Source organism: Macaca thibetana, chromosome 2 (genome assembly GCF_024542745.1).
Source record: "Macaca thibetana thibetana isolate TM-01 chromosome 2, ASM2454274v1, whole genome shotgun sequence".
NCBI classification, from domain to species: domain Eukaryota; kingdom Metazoa; phylum Chordata; class Mammalia; order Primates; family Cercopithecidae; genus Macaca; species Macaca thibetana.
The window spans coordinates 50,444,887-50,453,377 of record NC_065579.1 but is presented as its reverse complement, the minus strand read 5'-3'; the positions used below and the strand labels follow the sequence as shown (position 1 = coordinate 50,453,377).

Below are 8,491 nucleotides of genomic sequence, written 5' to 3'. Positions count from 1 at the left end.
TATCATTGGTGCAATTTCTTTCATTGAAGATGATGAAAGTAAATGTTGGATTCCAAATCATGGAAATCTGTTTGAGAGCCAATTTCATTATTTCAATAAGTTTTTCACTGCAATATGTACATTGATATTCCAGAATGGGATACAGCCCAGCTTATCAGACTCACACAGTCTCTCAAATTTTTAGACAATACATTCTGGAAACATAAATATCTTAGCATTTGGAGGGATATGCCAGTTGTTGCCTATTGCTTTTAAATTGCATTTGAGGAATATTAAGAAAGTGCTGAGAAATGATAATTCCCATGCAAAATTTCTATTACCTAGATTTTGCATTCATACGAGGCTTTTAAACTTTGCAAACATTGAAAATTCTTTAATTACTCACTTTTGGAGAAATATATGTATTTTTGAAGAGTCTTGCTCGGTCCCCGAGTCTGGAGGGCAGTGGTGTGATCATGGCTCACTGTAACCTCCACCTTCCTGGCTGAAGCCATCCTCCCACTTCAGCCTTCCCAGTAGCTAGGACTACAGGTGTTCACCACTACGCCCTGCTAATTTTTGTGTGTGTCATTTTTGGTAGAGATGGGGTTTCTCCATGTTGCCCAGGTTGGTCTCTAGCATTTGGGCTCAAGTGAACTGCCCACTTCGGCTTTCCAGTGTGTTGGGATTACAGGTGTGAGCCACTGCTCCTGGCCTGGAGAAATAATTTTAATAGATAGTAACCCAAAATTATATCAATATGCCAGTAGAAACGTCTTTATTAGGATTCATTAAGAAGAAGACACTAGAAAGCTTCTAGTTCACATTTGATTTTGCGGGGGTCAGAAAAAGATACCCCAAAGTACAGCACTTTGACATGCCAACTACTTAGAACTAAAGCACATTGGAAGGCCTCCGAAGCAGCATCAGGACTAATGTATGTCTCTGACCTTCTCCTGCCCTCCTGTCTCTTGCCACTCATTCTTCCCCGAAGTGAGTCACAGAAACCAGAATTCCTCTTCCAAGTGAGTCATAGAAACTAGAACTCTTTTTCCCCAAACCAAGCCTTAAAACCTAGAATCATTACCCTAACTTTCCTCTGCCTTTTTGTGTAAAAACTTGTCCGTAAGAAATTATATGACCTAACTTGTCTCAAAGTAGATGAGAAAAACCTTATTCTGGAAGGAATCCTGCCCTATACCCAGGAGGAAAAAAATGCCACAACAGACAGGCCAAGTAGAATCCAAACAGGCCTTGCTGGCTTTTCCCACTCAGTCTCTTGCTATTAGATCATTTCTCTCTTTGTTCAATCATATTTTTACATGGATGTTCACTCATCATTGAATCTGAGCATAAAAATGGACAGTTTTCCCTTGGGAGATTAGGCTTCATTTCTGAAGGCTCTCATGACACATAAAACTTTGATTAAATAAATGTGTTACGCTTTTCTGTCGTTAACCTGTCTTTTGTGATAGGAGGATCAGCTGTGATCCTTATGATGGGGAGGAAAGATAGCACACCCTTTTTACCCCTACAATATGTTATCAAGTCCAGCAATGATTTGTAAAGTCTCAAGGTTAAATAAGGTTAAAAAAGTACACACACATATACACATAGGTGTATCTGTATGTACACACACACAAACACATACACACACGTTTCTAAAGTTACCTATTCAACTACAAATTATATTCCTTAGGCATGTTTACCTCTTTCAGTTCTCCAAGTAAACCTTTTTTCTTTTCTTTTCTTTTTTTTCTTTTTTCTTTTTTTTTTTTGAGACCGAGTTTTGCACTTGTTGCCCAGGCTGGAGTGCATTGGTGTGATCTCAGCTCACTGCAACGTTCACCTCTCAGGTTCAAGTTACTCTCCTGCCTCGGTCTCCAGAGTAGCTAGGATTACAGGCACCCACCACCATACCTGGCTAATTTTTTGTATTTTTAGTAGAGACAGGGTCTCATCATGTTGGCCAGGCCGGTCTCGAACTCCTTACCTCAGGTGATCCACCCACCTTGCCCTCTCAAAGTGCAGGGATTACAGGTGTGAGCCACTGAGCCTAACCAGTTCTCCAAGTAAATCTTATTTTTAGTTTTAACTATCCTGGCCCTCTCCCATCCTTCCTCAAACAAAACAAAACAAACACACAACACAATAAATAAACAAACTATAAAACAAATCATTATCATTTGGATATAGTCTTCACCTTCATCCCGATAATTGTCAACTCTTAATCATTTCATGGAACAATTATTTTACCTTAATTGCTTAAATTTAAAGTTGATTGTGAAATGATAACTCCTAGAAAATAGGTTGGAGATGAATATTCCTACTGTGCATTTGTGACTGCATATGCAGAGCCTTGTACCTCTTAGCTAATCAAATTTTCTTGAGTCATTGACTAGATCCAGCATTGTCAGTTTGCCTAAAGGAAAGATACTGATGAGGTTAGGCTCCTTCGAAAGCAATCATATGGTTAATTGCATTAGTGTGAACCTAGCCTTTGTGATTAAAGCCTAGGACTTTAGTTTAGGTAGAGCAGGACTTCCACGCTTCAAGGCACTCCTTGGCATATCTAGTACTCTCCAGGCCTTGAGAAAATGTGCTGAGGCATCAGCATATTTCCCTGAGGAGCTGCCATGTTTGGGAGATCATTCAATCATTAGACCATATTCAAAGAAACAGGTTAATTTGAATATGTAAACACTAGATCACATATTCATATATATGCAATCTCTTTGAAAAGATCATCAGAATGCAGATTTAAATAAACAAGAACATACTCAAAATTTGACATATTATGTGCTTGAATTTAATGTGAATCAGTGCTTGCCCAAAGGATTTTGTATCTGTCATCTAGATGTACATTAAAAAGACTCTCTGCTCTGTTTTTGAATAAAATCCTATGGCTCATATTTTCAAAATTCAAAATTTAGTTATTTCTCATAAAATTTGGTTAGCAATATTTAGGCCATATTTATATACACACACATCACACATACACACATATATGTAGGCACACATATACACATGTATATATATATGTGTGTGTGTAAATATGTACATAGATTAAATTTAGTACATAAAATATTTCAAAACTTGTTTTTAAGCTTTAAAAAAATTACATAGAATTAAAATCATTATTCTTTCCCTCTCTAGTGAAATGTTGGCTTCAGAGTTCACTTTTTATAAAAAAATTCTAAATCATTAAGCAAGTAGAGTATTATCCTTATTTTTTTTTAATTACCCAACATACTTTTGGGGTTTTCACAAGTGGAGGCTAGAATGCATTGATGCATAAAGAAACAACTATCTAGCCCAGTAATTCAAATCCAACACCATTTTGACTAGATACTTTAACATACTCATGGGTGTAACACAAGGGTAATTGATGATAAGTTCAAATTATTTGCGTCTTATTTATCTTAAAATCAATCCCATAAGCTGTTATTAGCCTATAGGCAATAATATCATTCTGTCAATTGTGAAAACAATGAAATTTTATTAATCTTACTGTATTTACTGCTCCTTTATAACCTCATAAAAACTGGCTCCTGTGTATATAAAGCATTTAAGGAACCCTACTTCCTTAGAAATAGATGCAATCAATAAGATTTACTATTTTAAGAAATATTAATATAAAAAGGGGGTCATAGGATGGTCTATTCTCATCATTTTGCATTGTTCTCCAAACAGTTGCCTTCGTTTTCAGGGTGAATCTCTGAATGTTAATAGCAGACGCGTCACGTGCAGAAGCTGGGAGCATGCAAGCCGTGTTAGGCACATAGATTCTTTACAAGGAAAAATGTTACACAAAGCATATTGGATCAGGGGCTTGATTTCAGAAATGGAATCTTTCCTTTCTATTTTAGACCTGTCTGACTCAGTATTACATACCACTGTAAAAATTTGCTCATAAAAAGATTAAATATTAAAATTGAATGCAAAGTAATAGAAAAACAAAACCTCTATTCCCCAATGCAAAAATCAAATATGCAAATATGAAAATGAGGGGACGCTGCTTTTTCCCCCTTACACAACTGATTAAATTGTCACTGCTGGAGATTACATGGGGTTTTATTCCCTTTACAGCCATATTCAATTGGACAGATAGAAAATTATATTGCCACAGACGAGACCCACCACTTGGGTACACTGTGCTTCCAGTTGTTGCAGAGGTCTTGTCCAAAACTTTGCAGCTACCCTTTAAAAAAAGAAAAGATTAGATGTGGTCATTCATGACACACTAGATTTTTTTCTAAAGTCCTTTCCAAGTTGGAGATTTCAGGACAAAAACTACTCTTCTTGCTTCTAGATATTAGGCTACAGCTTACTTCCCATGTAACAAAACCTTCACCAACATATCCCCTTTTTATATACTATAAATGTATGCATGTGCAAACATATGTATGTGCATATATATATATATATATATGCATATATCTCAGAGGCTTTTTTCTTTTTGTGTTTACACTCTGTTTCCTAATTTGTGACTTTATCTCCTGGCTTAGCACTTCTAACACAGAACCTCCCCCACCCCAACTCCTTTTTCTGCCCAGTTGTCTCTTCCAGATGAATATATTTGATTCCTGCAAAAACTGAATACAGAAACAGGATTACCTGTGCTTCTCTCATGCCTTGGCGTGGTTCTGAAATGGTTTTCGCTGTCTGCCTCCGTGGAATAGAAGTTAGTGCTCAGCGATGCTGTCGCCTGTCTGTGTCACTCTGCACTGGGGCTGAACAGAGAGCTGCCTCCAGCTGCAGGCGAGGGGCCTCAGAGTTAAGGACGCACAGAACTAGTTTGTTAATGAGATCATTTCTCCAGTGCAGAGAAATGTAGTCACAAACACAGGGATATTTAACAACTAAAAGAAGTGGTAGGATGATGTTTTTGAATTCAGTAATCAGGAAAAAAATAACAAAAAATAGTGAGCAGCAGATGCTTCATTGCAATGACAAGTGAATAGGAACAGGACTATTTGCCTTAAGATTTGTAGTAGATAGGCACATGTTACTTTGCTATAGAAAGGAAGAAATTGATCCCCAAAGAATTTGTAGGTGGCTTGGTATGTGGCTGGAAATATGTTTGTTGTTTTCAGCAAAATAATGCTTAAGGATGTTTTTACTAGCTAAGATCTCTGCTGTATCTGTTGATATAAATGTAATTTGAAAATTTTCTTTCTCTGATTGGGTAGTTGAGTAAACAATCAAGGTTTTCATTTCTAGCACTCAAATGGGTAAATTTATCATGAAATCAAATGATTTCTTCATGCAAAAACTTCCAACACTTTTGCATTTGAAAACACAAACACATACATCATGCTTAAACAAAGCATTCTGTTGAAATTTAAGAATTTTAAAAACCATTGCTTTCTAACATTTTGAATGCCCTTTCTTGATTCAGATATCCTTTTGCTGTCAAAATTAAAAGCAGAGTTGTGTTCATTCTACTGGCTTGAACATTTAGATGTATCCTTTAGTCTCTGCTTGTGTTTGCTTTTTTCCTGTCTTTCCCATGTTTCTTTGTTTTCCTTTTGTCTTCTTCTCAAGACTTCCCATGGTTTTTGTTTTATCATATTGTTCTCTTTGCATTGTTCAACTGCTCTTTGACAAAAATTCCATATTTAATCTAATTTTCTTGTTTTTGTTTCATTTCCCTTATAGTTTTATATGATTAGTTTTTTTTCTTTTATGTTAGGGCATTGTGTTTATTTGTGAAAACATAATTCCAAAAGTCAGAATGGTACTACATGGACAAACTTTTCTATTGAGTGTCCTTATCTTTTAATATTTTGTTTTTTTGACGTGTTATTCTCTTTCCCAGTTCTAGCCATTTTAAATTATCTTTTCATCTATTGCATTGCCTTTTCCATCACTAATAGTCTTCTCTTTTAATTCTTCCCTTGATGTCTTGATTTACTAGGCATCTCTTCATTACTAAAACATGACCACCATTTTTTCAACACTTAGTATAAGCACTACGCTCAATGCTTCGTATCTATTCTCTTGAACTCTTACTGCAAACTGGAAAGGTAGACATTATCATTCTCATTTGACACAAGAGGAGACAAAGGCCCAATGATTAAAGTACTGTCTGAAGACCACACAATAACTATGATAGCACTGATTTGTCCCCAGAGCTATCTGACACCAAATCACCCCCTCTTTCAACTAAACCATATTGAGGCTCAAAATCAGAATTAGGTTTTGAGATTTTCTTATGTATTGGGGAAAATATACTCACTTGTTAAACCTCACAGATATATACTCATTTCAGTCTTAGTATGCACGTGTACCTGAAATGATTCAATATAAATTACTCCTTAAACCTTCCTTTTGATAACATTTACCAACTTTAGTTTTATTTGTGATAAAAGAAACCTCTAAACTCAAGTTACTATCTTGAACAAAATTTTTGAGACTAAGAGTAGGTTCAATTTTCCTTCGCATTCGTACCAATCTGCTAATATATGGTTGTAAACGTACAAGAATTGTAATAATAAGTTTCTACTAGTACAATAAACAAGAAAAGACAATACTGGAATAATAAATAGCCTGTGTTGTCTGCAAACCTCACAACACTATATCAGCCTTTCCAGTAATGACATCAGTAATCAAATATGTTTTTACAGTTGTCAATGTAGCAAATCAGACGTCTAATCCCAGTCTGCCTGCAGCTGCTTTTCCTCATCCTTCCCTCATTGTATTAAATTTGCCTTTTGGGAAAGTAAGAAAATTATATGTTCCCTTATGTTCCTTGTTCAGGTTTAAAAACTCTTATTCTTCTTGCTATGATGATGACATGCAGGTGTCATTCTCTAAACAGGACACTTCGCAAGTTTCATAAACCCACTGTTTAATCATTACCATTTTCTTCACCTTATTATGGCAATGATAATACATATATATGTGTGTGATTATGTGTACATATATACACACACAGACATATTTACTTTTGAGAAGCAGATGTATATTTGATATTCTATGAGAAGTCTCTCAAATGGTTGCAGCTATTTCTGTGAAAGAAGTTGTATTTCTAGACTTTGGAAAAGAGCTTAACAAAATTTTCTTTGATGGATTGCAGTCCTGAAAGTTGCTCTTGTATTAAGCTGCAATTAATGCTTGTACCCAACAGTCTCTTAAGGAATTACGGAAGAACAAAGTTAGCAACTAGCAGGCCTAAAATAGCCAGAGAACTTTGACCACCAGGATAGGATAACAGTAATGCAGTGACTAAAACGAGAGACTGAGGAGTAGGGAAATCTTGACTTCAAATTTCAGCTCTTATAATTTGCCACCTTTGTGACCTGGGCAAGTTACCTAATTCTTCTAATAAGAAACATTCTTCTAGTATTTCTTTGTTTAAATGGAGATAATGCCCACCTCAAAGGGTTTGGGGAAAACTTACCAGTTAATAAATATAAAGCATCCAAGACAGAACGGTATTTACTAAGTCAAGTATAAAAGACAATGGTTATCATTGTTGCTATTATCATCTATGCAGTAATTAAAAATGAATTTCTCTTTCTTTCCTTCTTTTGTCATGATGTACTGAGCCATAGAGACTTTTATGCATCTTATGAGTAGCATTTATGGTTCTAGTATTTTCCTGTTTTGGTTGTACTCATCACACTATAATGGCTATTATATACAACTCCTGTAATAATTTTAAGATCAACATAAATCTCTACCAAGTGAAATATACATGAATCAACTCTTCAGCACATGTAGCAGAAAGTTTCTAGGACTAAGCTCAATGCCTACACAATGCCACATAAAAGATGTTCAATAAATTACTGTTACAACTAGCTGAATTGAACCCATATATTGTGTTGGCCCAATGCAAACCATAAATTCATTAAATGTATGCTTCATTCATGTACCTGTACATACATATATGCTTTTATTCATGTATCACATGTCTACTGTATGATAGGGACTGCCCCCAAATTAAGCTAACTACGATGGGCAGGAACCATTTGTTTTATGTATGTGTGTGTGTGTGTGTGTGTGTGTGTGTGTGTGTGTATATGTATATGCAGCATACATACATATGTATATATATATCTGTAAATATATACTTTACTTTTTCATCTGTAAAAGTTAGAGGGACAGTCTGATTTCTAATATCTCTAAGCAATAAAGGTCTATGATTCTTATCTAAATACACTTTCTTTTTTAGAGAACTCCCAATAAAACTGGTATACCTGGACTACCTCTACTCCTAATAATCAGATTTCCCAAACTTTGTATAATTGCAAGGGCTGTATATTTATTACAGTTGACTATAACTGTCACTATTTTTTCACCTACTATTCACTCTTTTAAATTTTATTTCAAGGAAAAACTGTTGATTTGAAAAACTGTTGTTAGGAAAACTCTGACACATCCAATTGAAAACATACTTGGTCACAGTAGTGAAACCTTCAGATAAACTTTCAAAATCTGATTACTCACAGCCTGACGAGTAATTGAAAAGAAGGATCTTATTCTCATTGGATTGTTTGCTCTTTTT

At 35.3% G+C, this 8,491-nt stretch overlaps 1 long non-coding RNA gene across 1 annotated transcript; it reads right to left on the bottom strand.

Moving 5' to 3' along the window:
* Window positions 1-237: 237 nt before the first annotated feature.
* Window positions 238-4,726, bottom strand: LOC126947493 (uncharacterized). The gene is made up of 3 exons (XR_007723102.1): window positions 4,597-4,726; window positions 4,120-4,180; window positions 238-694 (listed from the first exon to the last, which is right to left on the bottom strand). It is a non-coding gene; the product is annotated as an uncharacterized LOC126947493 (long non-coding RNA).
* Window positions 4,727-8,491: the final 3,765 nt, after the last annotated feature.